Below are 14263 nucleotides of genomic sequence, written 5' to 3'. Positions count from 1 at the left end.
ATAATACTTGAAATACATAATTATGAAATAATGACTCCTCTACGCACTTAATGTTGGCATATTTTATGAAATACTTTGGCAGCACTGCAGTAATGTACATACATCAACTATCCAGGGAATGTAGATAAGTAAAAGTGAGGAATTGATTGTAAGCAAATATATTTGAACGTAATCAAGCTTAATCTTCCTTCGTTAATAACCAGCAAAAAAAAGCGTAAACGTAAATAATAAATATGGAATATGGCGGTAGCAAAGGCTATCGATGCTTTAGTAAGATATTACATATTTTGAAAATTATTATTTTATTATAAGGGAACAACTGGAATAATAGAAATATTGACTGGCATAATGCAATAGTAACATTTCGAAAACCGACACGTAATCGTAGTCAGGCAATTTCGTTATGTTATTTTTTCAGTGGTTTTACCGACATTCGAACCAAGGATATCTCGGCTAGAGCTATAGCGCTTAACCACTGAGATAGTTCCTGGTATTTGTCAACCTGCTAGCTTCAGCTTTATCCCATTTTTATGCTATCAACAACAGGGTAAGACATTTTGTCTCTATAGCAATTTATGCGAAGCATAGTTATTTTTGTTTTTGTGCAAGTTTTTTCTTCCAGTACACTGGAACTGGTCTTACCGCCGCACACGATGCGATCGGCTTTGTTTCATGTTCTTTGATCAGGAGGGAGCCAAATAGCCTCGCGTATTCTTTTATTCGGGATCTTGGTCCTGCAAATAAACATATTTCAAACTGCGGCGAAGTCAATTAACCTAACCCTTTTTAGAGGCTAACAGCATCTTAGCTCGAAATTGCGCGTTTGTTCATATGTACGCTGTAGTAAACGTCGCAAGGCCCTATCGCCCTTCTGCATTTCCTCGTATGGCGGTGATGTTGGCCTTTGCCTTGACATCAACTAATCGAAACAGACCGGCATCGGTACCTCCTCCTTAAAGAGTTCGGACATTACAGATTTATAATCATGGTCTTAAAAATCGTTGTCCGTCAAACATTTACCTTTCATCGCCAGCGCATTACCGCGGGATCATATTGCACTCGTACTCCTAACGAATTTCGGGACGTATTTAGTACGGCTTTTAAAGAATTTAAATATCTACTGAGCAATTTCATTTTTTTTTTTTGCTGGGTTCTCTTTGGTTCAAGCATAACACGTAGCGCCATGCGATGTAGTCATAAATTCAACTGGAATAGTTTGTATGTAAACACATACAGTTCTGAGCAAAATAATGTGTTGGCAGCTGGATTAATCAATGATCCAGGACTGCATCCAGCAAAGGACATACTTATGCATCATGATCGGAGACTCTGTATAGATCTTAGACATTTACCAGTAGGGCAGAGCATGTAGAAGTCCTCCCTTGATTAAAGTTACGGCTTTCCAAATATCAAATTTTGTCTATGTGCCGAATCGGACCTGTCATCCTTTTCCTAAATTAAGTATTAAATATTCTGGATAGAGAGAAAATTCTATGTAGATGCTAAAAAGGGCCCATCAAGTATTTTCTAGATTATGCTAGAAGCGACTTGAGTAGAAACTCCTATAACCCTCAGGTTTTTTCTAGATTATAATATATATTGCCTAGATAGAAAATTATGTTTGCTTGGATAAAAAGTTGCCTATATAGAAAATTATGTTTGCTTGGATAAAAAGTTCTATCTAGGTGCTGATAGTGGACTACGCAATTTGTAGTTCCATTATTATTCCAGATGCTAGCTAGATTATAACAGACTCTAGTAAACAGGCAGGTAGATATGATGAGTGCGACCTAGGTCTTTTTGATGCCATTAAACTAGTCCGAACTTACTGTGAGCTAATACCTTTTCCGATAATCTTCACAGATTTTAGCATGCGTGCGCTGGGTGGTTGGGCGCTAGATCTACTAAGTACTTAGACTCTTTGTCCTTCTTTCAGTGTTGTTTGGTCTTGTAGCTCTTCAAATGTTACAATGACTGACTTTCCCATTGGCTGTTTATCCCTCATTTCCTTCCTTTGAGCCCTACGTACCAGCTCATACACCATCTCATTTCCTTCGAATCTCCTATTACTATAAAGTCGGTTGACGTAGCAAGAAGTTGTTTGCATGCCACTACTAGCTTTGAGCTAGTGTATGGTATAGCTGGTGCCTTTATTGCTGCTTGGCTGTTAGAAAAGGTGTTATGTTACGAAGCTGGCGTGATTTTGAGGTTTGTCAAATCGCATCTACAACTGCTTAAAACACACTACAGCATGACGGCAGCTTGAATGACCAAGAAACCTTTAAAAAATAAGAATAAATTCTAGACCCACATTATTTTAGAGTCTTCAGTGTTCATTTGTACTTCGAAAGATAGTATTAAAGCTGCCCTCAAGCTGCAGTTTGCGGTGGTAATAATCGATTCCAGAATTAAAAGTTCCCGGCGTAATTAAATAAAGGATACTCCTGTGCTCTTTCTGAGTACCCTTCCAGCGTTCATATTCCTTTAGTCTCAATACGGTATTTGCCGAATTTACGTAATACGTGCATGTTTTATGGAAGAAGGTTTGATATGGGACTAGCCCGCATCGGTACAACTGAACCGGATGAAGATGGCTGTAGGGACTTCGGGATCCCGCTGGCCACCTGTGGATTGCTCCTCCATAGCTGGGCCTCGAATCAGCTCAGCAAACGTTGGGCGGATACCACGTCTTGCAGGGTAGCAAGATCTTTCTGGCCGAAAGTGGATGGCAGGAGGTCTGCTGAAATAATTGGGTTCACTAAGGCTCACCTATCAATGGTCATTGGGGTTTTGACAGGGCACTGTCCCATGGGTATCCATGCGGTACGTCTCAATATACTGGAAACTCCATCCTGCTGCAGCTGTATGGAGGATGATGAGGTGGAATCACCAAATCACTTTATGCTTGATTGTCCAGCTTTTGCCAGAATTAGGCGAAAGTACTTCGGTCGCGACTCACTTGGATCTCCCGAGGATATATCCAAAGTTGAGATCGGTATCATTCGGAGCTTTATCGTTGCTACCCAACGATTCTCTAAGTAGCTGGATCTAGGTCACCGTTATTTTTGGTGTATGTGGTATCCCAACGGACCTTCGTGTTGTCCAAGTGAGCTATCCTTATCAGGGAAGCTACCACCTAACCTATCCTATCCTATATGGGACTTTAAGCCGCCGTGCGACAGGTGCAACAGTGCGCTGAACTTTCTGTTATAACATATATATGTTGAATATTGCGCAACATTAAAATAAAGTTGTTCTATATTGAAATAAGAATTTTCGACATTACTAGACTTTCGTTAATGTTTCTTATTGTATGTTGTTTTTTCTCTGGGTGTAGTTGGTGAGATCCCTCGCGAAGGGCAGACATCTTGCCGCGATGCGAGGGCTTAGTCGCTGACCACGGGACTATGCCATCCAGTAGGATGCAGGTTCACATGGATCTCCATGGCTGCGGTGGCCTAGTCCTGGGGTGAGCGATGACCAAGATCTGTCCCCTCCCAATCCAGGGTGTTATGCGGCACCGTGCCCATTGGATGGTTTGCAGCCGGGAGGTTAATCTGGCTGTATTTGTACGGAGCCTCTCTGACACCGGGCCGCCTCAGAGAGTAAAAATGGTCTTACCGCGGTAAGGGGCTCTGCCGCGGCGGACGATACTTTTCCCCCTTTCAATAAGGTGACCCTAAGCTGGCCTCGTCTAGCAAGGGGTCGTACGAACAAGATGAACAACAAAAATATAAAAAAACAAACAAATGATAATCCGTTCTCCTCCACAGGGAGAAGGACAACAGCATTGGCATCCATACGCCCTAGTGAACGAGGGAGGGCTACCAATGCTACCAACGCTAAAGTGAAGAGCGACTTGGTGGGGGGCGGCAATAGTATGGCGGCGAAGGGAGTTGCGCTGGTAACGGCGAACCCTGACGCGCCTGCTGTTGTCGGACACCGACCAAGCGCCGGAACGGCAACCTTTTTTCCCACGGCTGTGGCAGGGGTCTCTGGACCTGGCCACTCCGAGCCAAGGGAAAACGGGGCCGCAACAGCTACTTTAACCGGGGGAGCGACTGCGTTGGAAACGACGGGTCGGCTCCCCATGGACGACAAGAGGGCAACCTCAGTCAACACAGTCTTAGGTGATCGGACGGGGGCAAGCACCAGTATGGCGGCGAAGGTAGTTGCGCTGGCAACGGCGAACACTGACGCGCCTGCTGATGCTGGGCGCTCGTCTGACGCCGGTATGGCGACTGTTCTCCCCACGGCTGTGACAGGGGTCCCACGATCTGGTCACACTGAGCCAAAGGAGAAAGGAGCCATAATGAAGACATCATCCGGGGGTACGACCGCGAGGGCAACTACGGGTCGGACCCCTTCTCAAGAAGATTCCCACAAGGGATCGTTCCACAGGAACAAAAGAAGGGCTGCAAAAGTCCTGTCAAGGTATGAGGGTGTTCCGCTGGAAACGCTGTCAGAGAACGCCAGGAATTCGGTGGAAAGGGCGCGAGCTCTACTGCCGAATTTTCGGAGTTCTCTGCCAACAAGCGCAACCCCATATAAACGTCAAAGGTCCGATGAGGATATCAAACCACCGCCGAAAAGGCACCAGAATCACCCCGCGGTAGCCAAACCCAGCTTTGCCGAGGTAGCCAAGGGCCGGATCCTTATAGGAATCCTGGACCGAGGGAATGACCGTGGTGCGATCCCTAAAGACCAGTGGCCGTACGTCCGGAATGAAATCGGCAACGCCGTTCTTGACGTGCTGATGGAGTCTCCGGGTAGTCCGCCGCGAGGTTCTGATGCAGGATGGTACCAGGGCCAAATCAAGGTACTCGCTTGCGAGGACGCAAGGTCTGTTGCGCTGTACAAGGCAGCAGCCGCAAAGCTGGGACAAGTCTATCCCGGGGCGATTATCGAGGTCGTTGACTGGAAGGACATTCCGGCTCGGCCAAGGGCCAGGGCACGGGTTCCAGCGGTTCCAGCAGAACCTGAGAGAATTCTCAGGATGCTGCAACTGATGAACCCGGCTCTCCCAACGCAGGACTGGAGTGTCATCCAAGTCGAGGACGCTGTAGGACCTAGGAGACAGGTCGTGTTAGCCCTGAATAAGGAAGCTCTCGAGCCCCTTAGACGGAGCAAAGGAAGAGTGTTTTACGGCCTCGGGGAGGTCGTAATTCACGTATACCGTGGGGACGCACAGCGCGCATCCCTTTCGAGTGCCTCTTTGGACACGGACATTGAGGCACCCGAAGTGGAAGCGGAAATCTCCGACGCCGAAAGCCTGGTTTCCGCCACGTCAAATTGCGCAGGGGCTCTGGGCAATTTGTCGATGGAGGATGCTCTGCTGGATAGCGACGGAGAGGATCCCAACATCACGGTGATGGAGGCAGGGGAGTCTGAGCAAGCTCATGCTGAGGTTGCTCCAGATAAACCTGCACAAAAGTAAGGCAGCCTCGGCTGCTCTCATCAGTCGCCTTTCTAAAGGCGACGTCGAAGTGGTCCTTATCCAAGAACCCTGGGTGAACAACTCAAGGATTTGCGGATTGGGGGCCACTGGGTTTAAGCTCATCCGAGCTGCAGATGAAGGTAAAGTGAGAACATGCATTTTAGTAAAGTCTGAGCTAAATATCTTTCTCTTGCCTAATTATAGCAATGGTGACATCACAGCCGCCAGTTTGTCAAGCGGAGGCACCCAATTAACGCTAGCCTCCGTTTATATGCCGTACGACGCAGAGGAACCTCCTCCGCAAAAGACGGTAAAGGATCTGGTGGCCGACTCAAGCAAAGGCCATCTGTTAATTGGGACAGACGCAAACGCCCACCACGTGCAGTGGGGTAGTTCCGACATAAACACTCGGGGTGAGTCACTTTTTGAGTACCTTTTAACAACTAACCTTGTAGTTTGCAATGTAGGTAATGAACCAACTTTTATTACTAAAAACCGTAGAGAGGTTATTGACCTCACTATTTGTAGCGAAAGCGTTTATGGGTGGGTTAAAAAATGGCGTGTTCTTGAGGAACATTCCTTTTCAGACCACCGCTATATTGAAGTAATGTTAGAGTTCTTCGTCGATCAGCCCATAGCGAGACGTAACCCACGTAATACAAACTGGGAACTACATAATGAGCTGTTAGCAAGAGAACTACCAGAACTGCCCCCACAAAGCCTCTCATCAACGATGGAGCTAGAGGGTCTGGTAGAAACCTTCACATCGGCTTTCTCAAAAGCCTTAGAACAGGCCTGTCCATTGCCAAAACCGCGCGGTAAGCGTAAACCTCACTGGTGGTCCCATGATCTGGACCTACTTCGTAAATCCTGTAGAGAACAGTTTAACAAAGCCAAATTCTTCGATAACGGGTCACAATGGCTAGAATACAAGGACAAACTAAGAACCTACAAAAAAGTCCTGAGACAAGCGAAGAGAACTTCATGGAGAAACTTCTGCACTGGAGTTGAAAGTGTCGTGGACACATCCAGGCTACGGTGCGTGCTTTCTAAGACGCAAACAGCTATTAGCTTTCTGCGGAGACCGAATGGTACCTGGACCAGCACAGAAGGGGAAACTCTAGAGCTGCTCCTGGACACACATTTCCCGGGAAATATGACAAACGCACCGGAAGTACCTGCAGCAAACCAAGCTGTGAATATACCCATCACTGAGGAGAGAGTGAGGAGAGCAGTCAAGAGTTTTAAACCTTTTAAGGCTGCTGGACCAGACGGGATTGTACCCGCTCAACTTATCTACTCTTTGGAGGTATCAGTCAACTGGCTGCGGCACATATATACCGCTTGTTTGGCTATGAACTATATTCCGTGTGCATGGAGGAGGGCCACTGTCATATTCATTCCTAAGGCAGGCAAAGCCTCTCATTACGAGCCGAAGGACTATAGACCTATCAGTCTTTCATCCTTCGTACTCAAGACCCTAGAGAGAATAGTTAGCGATTTTCTCACTACAAGCATTGATAGGAATCTCATTTCGGACTATCAACACGCGTACACCAAAGGTAAATCTACGGAGACTGCGCTACACAACCTAGTCTCTACTATAGAAACATCCTTGTTCGAAAAGGATTATTGTCTTGTGGCCTTCCTAGACATTGAAGGAGCATTCAACAACATAAGTCCAGACGCCGTTAACATTGCTTTAACTGATCTGGACGTAAATAGACCCCTAGTGGGACTAATTGATCAACTGCTCAGGGGAAGGAAAGTGCTCTCCTCACTGGGGAAGGTTGAGGTAACACGATTTGTCGCAAGGGGCACGCCCCAGGGTGGTGTCCTTTCCCCCTTACTATGGAACCTAACGGTAAACTCGCTATTAAGAGATACTAGTTGGGGGAGCGGGAAGGTCGTGGCATATGCTGATGACCTAGCGATTATCTACAGAGGCAAGTTTCCTCAAACTTTGTGCGACTTGATGCAGGTAGCATTGCGAGAGGTTTCCTTGTGGGCTTCCCGATGTGGACTCAGCGTCAACTCCGATAAAGTAGAGCTTGTCTTATATACCAAACGATACAAAATACCATCGTTGAACCTACCTGAACTAAATGGGGTGCGCCTAAGCATGGCAGATAAAGCCAAATTTTTAGGCGTAGTTTTAGACAAAAAGCTGAACTGGAAGGACAACGTTATCCAGCGACAAAAGAAAGCGTACATTGCATTATATACGTGTAAAAGAGCCATTGGCAAAAAATGGGGACTCACCCCCAACATATGCAGATGGATTTATACCGCGATTATCAGACCCATACTGCTGTATGGGGTAGTCGTATGGTGGCCAGTCTTGAGCAAGGCGTCAAACCTAAACTTGTTGGGTAAAGTCCACAGATCCAGCATGATAAGCATAACCGGGGCTCTAAGAACAACGCCTAGCGAAGCTCTTCAGGTCATTCTTGACATCTTTCCACTGGATCTGGCTGGTCATCGAGCAGCGGCAACGTCAGCCCTGCGTCTAAGGGAGTTGTCGTGCTGGAACAACAGGACCACAGGACACTCAAATATACTAAACAAATACAGTTTTCTCCCTCCTAGCACGGATCGCTGTGCGACCACAACAGTTGCGGAAACCAACTTTAAGATAAACATACCCAGCAGGGATGACTGGACGGAGTCGGACAAGTGCTTTGCTATGGGCAACAGCATTTCCATATACACGGACGGCTCCAAGCTAAACGGGAGAGTTGGGGGTGGAGTATACTCAAGGGACCTTGACCTCCAGCTCTCATTCAGACTACCCGACCACTGCAGTGTATTCCAGGCAGAAGTTGCAGCCATAATGGAAGCCGCAGCTAGGATAGGGACATACATTGTCGGAAAGGAAATTTTTATCTTCAGCGACAGCCAAGCTGCCATAAAATCTCTGGGCTCCCACTCATTCAATTCTGAACTAGCACTAAACTGTCGCCGATCTCTTCAAGAGATGGCTCAACAGAACCGTGTACACCTCACATGGGTCCCTGGACATAGGGATATCGAGGGAAACTGTATTGCAGATGAACTCGCTAGGCAGGGTACAACCAAGCTGGTTCTTCCTGGACAAGAACGCTTAGGTATGCCCCTGTCCACATGCAAGCTAATGCTAAAAGAGCACATCTACCGTCAAGCCGACGAAAGATGGCTACAAACACCGGGATGTCGAACGTCGAAAGAAACCTGGCCTAAATGGGATCCTAAAAGGTCCCGTCACGTTTACAACCTAAGAAGGGGTACAATTTCCACACTTGTAGGGGCACTAACGGGTCATTGCCTCACAGGTAGGCATGCAGAAAGGCTAGGAGCGCCTTATCGTCGTTGCTGTAGGAGTTGTAAAGAAGATGAGGAGGAGGAAATGGTGGTTCACCTCATCTGCAACTGCCCAGCGCTAAGCGGAGCACGGCAGCGCTTTCTGGGAGCTCCATTTCTTGATACTATGAGTCAGGTTGTGGAGCATGACGTCAAGGACCTGGTAGATTTCATCAGGTCCTCAAAATGGTTCGAAGAGGAGAGGTAACGGTGTTTTTCGTGGTATCACAACGGGCCTAGTACTACTGGCCTAAGTGGGCCCTCGGGCAGCCACCCCAACCTAACCTAACCTAGTTGGTGAGATTGTAGTTCTTAAGATCTTGCCACCGCACTATAGAAGCAAACGTTTGCATTTCCCACACCACTGCCTCATATAGCCACAGCACCATAATTGGTCTGAGAACATATTTCTTTCTTACCTTACGCTGACTAGATAAGAAATTTTGTATTTTTGGTATACCGATCCTTCTGAGCAAAATAGAGTATAATTAGTATCGCTAGTATAACACCGGCCTCTGTATGGTAAAGGGATTCTAACTTATGACGTTACAACATGACCTACTTTACTGAATGATCAAATTGCAAAAAGGACAAGAATAAGTAAAAGATCACCTGATCCCATTTTTTTACAATACTAAAAAATACATGCATATATCCGGAACACTTGCTCTTTTTTCTCACGTTCAACGTTACGCTGGGAATTATTAAAAAATGCTTTAACAAAAACTGTCAAACGTGAATCTGAAACCCGATGGAGCTCCAGAATAGAAGCGATTAGCGTTATCGTCGATGGGCCAGAGAAAGTAGTAGAACAGTTAGAACAATTAGCAGAGGACACTAATACCACCGATGACACCAGTCAGTTCTGTTGCAAAATATACTTACTTCTCTTAGGCGTTTGTTTAACAAGGATAATAACGACTTAGAAAGAAATTGTAAGAACTTGGGTGAATTTTATAATACAGATGGAACATAACTTTTTATTAAAAAAGGGATAAAACATGGTAATTGGATTGGTTTATTGACGCAAAATATAACTTTAGAAAAAAACTTTGCAAAAATGGGGGGGACACCTACCATATTAAGTAGAAATGAAAAAGTTCTGCAGAGCAAAATCAAGAGCTCTTCGAATCTTGGAAGGATAACTGTTCGTGGTATTACATATATAAATAAATTAGCGGTACCCGACAGATGATGTTCTGGGTCACCCTGGTCCACATTTGGTCAATATCTCGAAAAGTCCTTCACATATACAACTACCACCACTCCCTTTTAAAATACTCATTAGCACCTTTCATTTGATACCCATATCTTACAAAGAAATTCTAGAGTCACCCCTGGTCCACCTTTATGGCGATATCTCGAAAAGAACTAAGGCCGACGGCCTTTTAAAATACTCATTAACACCTTTCATTTGATACCCATATTCTAGATACAAATTCTAGAGTCACCCCTGGTCCACCTTTATGGCGATATCTCGAAAAGGCATCCACCTATAGAACTAAGGCCCACTCCCTTTTAAAATACTCATTAACATCTTTCATTTGATACCCATATCGTACCAACAAATTCTAGAGTCACCCCTGGTCCACCTTTATGGCGATATCTCGAAAAGGCCTCCACCTATAGAACAAAGGCCGACGCCCTTTTAAAATACGCATTAGCATCTTTCATTTGATACCCACATCGTACAAACAAATTCTAGAGTCGCCCCTGGTCCACCTTTGTTGTGATATCTCGAAAATGCGTCCACCTCTAGAACTAAGGCCCACGCCCTTTTAAAATACTCATTAACACCTTTCATTTGATACTCATATCTTACAAAATATTCTGGAGTCACCCCTGGTCCACCTTTATGGCGATATCTCGAAAAGGCGTCCACCTATAGAACTAAGGCCCACTCCCTTTCAAAATACTCATTAGCACCTTTCATTTGATACCCATATTGTACAAACAAATTCTAGAGTCACCCCTGGTCCACCTTTATGGCGATATCTCAAAAAGGCGTCCACTTATAGAACTAAGGCCCAGTCCCTTTTACAATACTCATTAACACCTTTCATTTGATACTCATATCTTACAAACAAATTCTGGAGTCACCCCTGGTCCACCTTTATGGCGATATCTCGAAAAGGCCTCCACCTATAGAACAAAGGCCGACGCCCTTTTAAAATACTCATTAGCACCTTTCATTTGATACCCATATCATACAAACAAATTCTAGAGTCACCCCTGGTCCACCTTTATGGCGATATCTCAAAAAGGCGTCCACTTATAGAACTAAGGCCCACGCCCTTTTAAAATACTCATTAACACCTTTCATTTGATACTCATATCTTACAAACAAATTCTGGAGTCACCCCTGGTCCACCTTTATGGCGATATCTCGAAAAGGCATCTACCTATAGAACTAAGCTGACGCCCTTTTAAAATACTCTTTATCACCCTTCATTCGATTCCCATATCGTACAAACAAATGCTAGAGTCAGCCCTGGTCCACCTTTATGGCGATATCCCTAAATGGCGTTCACCATAGAACTATGGCCTATTCCCTCTTAAAATATTCTTTAATATCGTCCATTTGATACACATGTCATACAAACACATTCCAGGGTTACCCTAGGTTCATTTTCGTACATGGTGGTTTTCCCTTATTTTGGCTCCATAGCTCTCAGCTGAGTATGTAATGTTCGGTTACACCCGAACTTAGCCTTCCTTACTTGTTAAGAATATATTTTATCTTCTTTGAAATATCTTTAAGGCCGTCTTCCTAAATTTAATTATATCGTACCTGCAGGGGTTTCGCTTGCAGGGTTAACACAGAGAAGAAGCAACTGGCGCGCTTTGTTGGACGGCCATTACCATTTAAACGGTTAAGCGCCAATTAAGTAAGTACATTACATTGCTTTAATATGCTAGAATTTTTTATCATACTGTACATATTAAAATGAACATTTGCCAAACGTACTTATTGTGGTAAGTAAATATTCTTCAGACATAATTTCTCCCGTAACCACTACAACATATCATCCCTAGCTCCCCAGACAGCAGTATGTCTTCATCGTGACGGCTGTTAATGCCACGAATACTCGAACCTATAAACTCACGTATTTATCTGGCTGACTGCCGTCGTTGCTACTTGAAGTCATAATGAGATGCGCGTATTTACTGTCAACTCAATATATCATAAAATACATCACCGCTACATGCAATACAAAAACATATTCAGATATACGTGCATCCATGTGCAGACAAACGTCAGCGAATATGTTGTCCTGGGTCGAACCGCCAATGCAATGCATTCGAATAGATAAATATCAGAAAGGTTAAATACTTATTTGCGATGGCTTTTATTGGAAACTTTAATTTGTATATCCCTAAAGTATGAAGGTTCTTTTTTATTTCTCGTCTATTTCGGAGTAGCCGAATTCAATCCTGAGATCAGAGAAACAGCTATTACTTCACCTTACATTGCTCAGTCAACGATACATTTGAGCACTTCTTTAAAAGCTCCAAACATAAATGTTTCCAAAACATATAAATATAACTGCCTTAATTATCATGGTTAATTGGCGCTTAATCGCCTGGGCGATTTTGGCCGTATCAAGGCAGAGAATGCCTGGCATTCCTTCTTAAGGCTTTAATCTCCAAAAAAAGTGTATAATCGACTTGTAAGCCGAACTAGAATTTTTTTGGGTACTTGGACTGCAGGATAGGGATCCGTTGAAAATTTTTTGATCCAATACCATTGAAAATTTGTTATTGCTTTTACAGAAAAGGTGAAAAAGGTGGGTGTGTTTGGAAATGAGGAAAACACGAGGTACCTGCAGTCATCAAGCAGAGAGTCAGCACTTGCGTCTTGGGAACCACGTCACTGTTGGCACCCATAATTTGGAAATACTTCGGACTTCGTTTATTTAGGAACGAGCATTAAAACCAAACCTGTTAAATAACGATTACTAATGGTAATGATTAGCCGTTCCATTGATTATTTTCTGGAAACGCCATTTAATGGTTACTTGCCATTATTTTCAATTTTTAATGATTACCTTTCAATTGATTAAAAAAGTAATCAAAAAAAATCATGATTTTTTCCGATTATTGAAAAAAATCAAAAAAATCAGAAATAATTAAAAAAATCAAAAATCAGAAAAAAATCAAAAATAATCAAAAGTAATGATTATTTTTTATTTTTTTTTTTTATTTTTTTTTTTTTTATTTTTTATTTTTTTTTTTTTTTTTGTTGAAAGAAAAATTTTCGTTTGTTGCATGCATACAAGTACATTTTAGGATGCAATAGTAAATCGTAAACGCTTATCAAGGCGAATATATACAAGCAACATATAGGGCGAATAGTATATGAGCGTTGATTCAAACATAATCTCATGGTAAGTATATACTGGGTATTCCATCCCATTTCGACCAATTTTGAACCCGCCCCTTTAGAATTGGCTGAAAGTTTTTCTTCTTTTTCTAGCTTACGAAAGACGTTTTTCAAAATTTTTTCAAATTTTTTCATCCAACTCAAAAAAAGTTATGAATTTTTAAAAAAACACCGTTTTTGTTTTCAAAATGCTATAATTTTTTCAAAAATTGACCGTTTGGGATCTTTTTTTTTTAATTTGTTTTTAAATGTACTTTTCGGAAAAAATACAAACAAATTTTTAAAGTTTTTTTTTTAATTTTTCAGTTTTTCGAGATTTTTCGAATTTCGACATTTTTTTTCGCATAAAAAACTTCAATCAATTCGGCAATCATCTCCACTAATCCCGAAGTGGGCCGATTTTTTTTTATATTTTTTTTTTATTTAATTGAAAAAAAAATTTTCAAAAATAAAATTTTTTTTATCAATTTTATTTATATAACAAAAAAATGTAAGAAAATGATTTTTAAATATTATTTTCTTTATATATTATGGTAATTATGGTGTATATCGGCCTAATGGAGTTGCTGAACAGCGAAAGCGAGATATTTTAATCGTAGATTACCATAATGTATAAAGAAAAGAAAACTTAAAAATCATTTTCTTAAATTTTTTTGTTATATAAATAAAATTGATAAAAAAAAATTTTATTTTTGAAAATTTTTTTTTCAATTAAATTAAAAAAAATATAAAAAAAAATCGGCCCACTCCGGGATTAGTGGGGATGATTGCAGAATTGATTGAAGTTTTTTATGAGAAAAAAAAATGGCGAAATTCGAAAAATCTCGAAAAACTGAAAAATTAAAAAAAAAACTTTAAAAATTTTTTTGTATTTTTTTCGAAAAGTACATTTAAAAACAAATTTAAAACAAAAAAAGATCCCAAACGGTCAATTTTTGAAAAGTTATAGCATTTTGAAAACAAAAACGGTGTTTTTTTAAATTCATAACTTTTTTTGAGTTGGATGAAAAAATTCTGAAAAACGTCTTTCGTAAGCTAGAAAAGGAAGAAAAACTTTCAGCCAATTCTAAAGGGGTCGGCTTCAAAATTGGTCGAAATGGGAT

Source organism: Eurosta solidaginis, chromosome 1, assembly GCF_040869045.1.
Source record: "Eurosta solidaginis isolate ZX-2024a chromosome 1, ASM4086904v1, whole genome shotgun sequence".
NCBI classification, from domain to species: domain Eukaryota; kingdom Metazoa; phylum Arthropoda; class Insecta; order Diptera; family Tephritidae; genus Eurosta; species Eurosta solidaginis.
Note: the sequence above shows the minus strand (reverse complement) of the source record.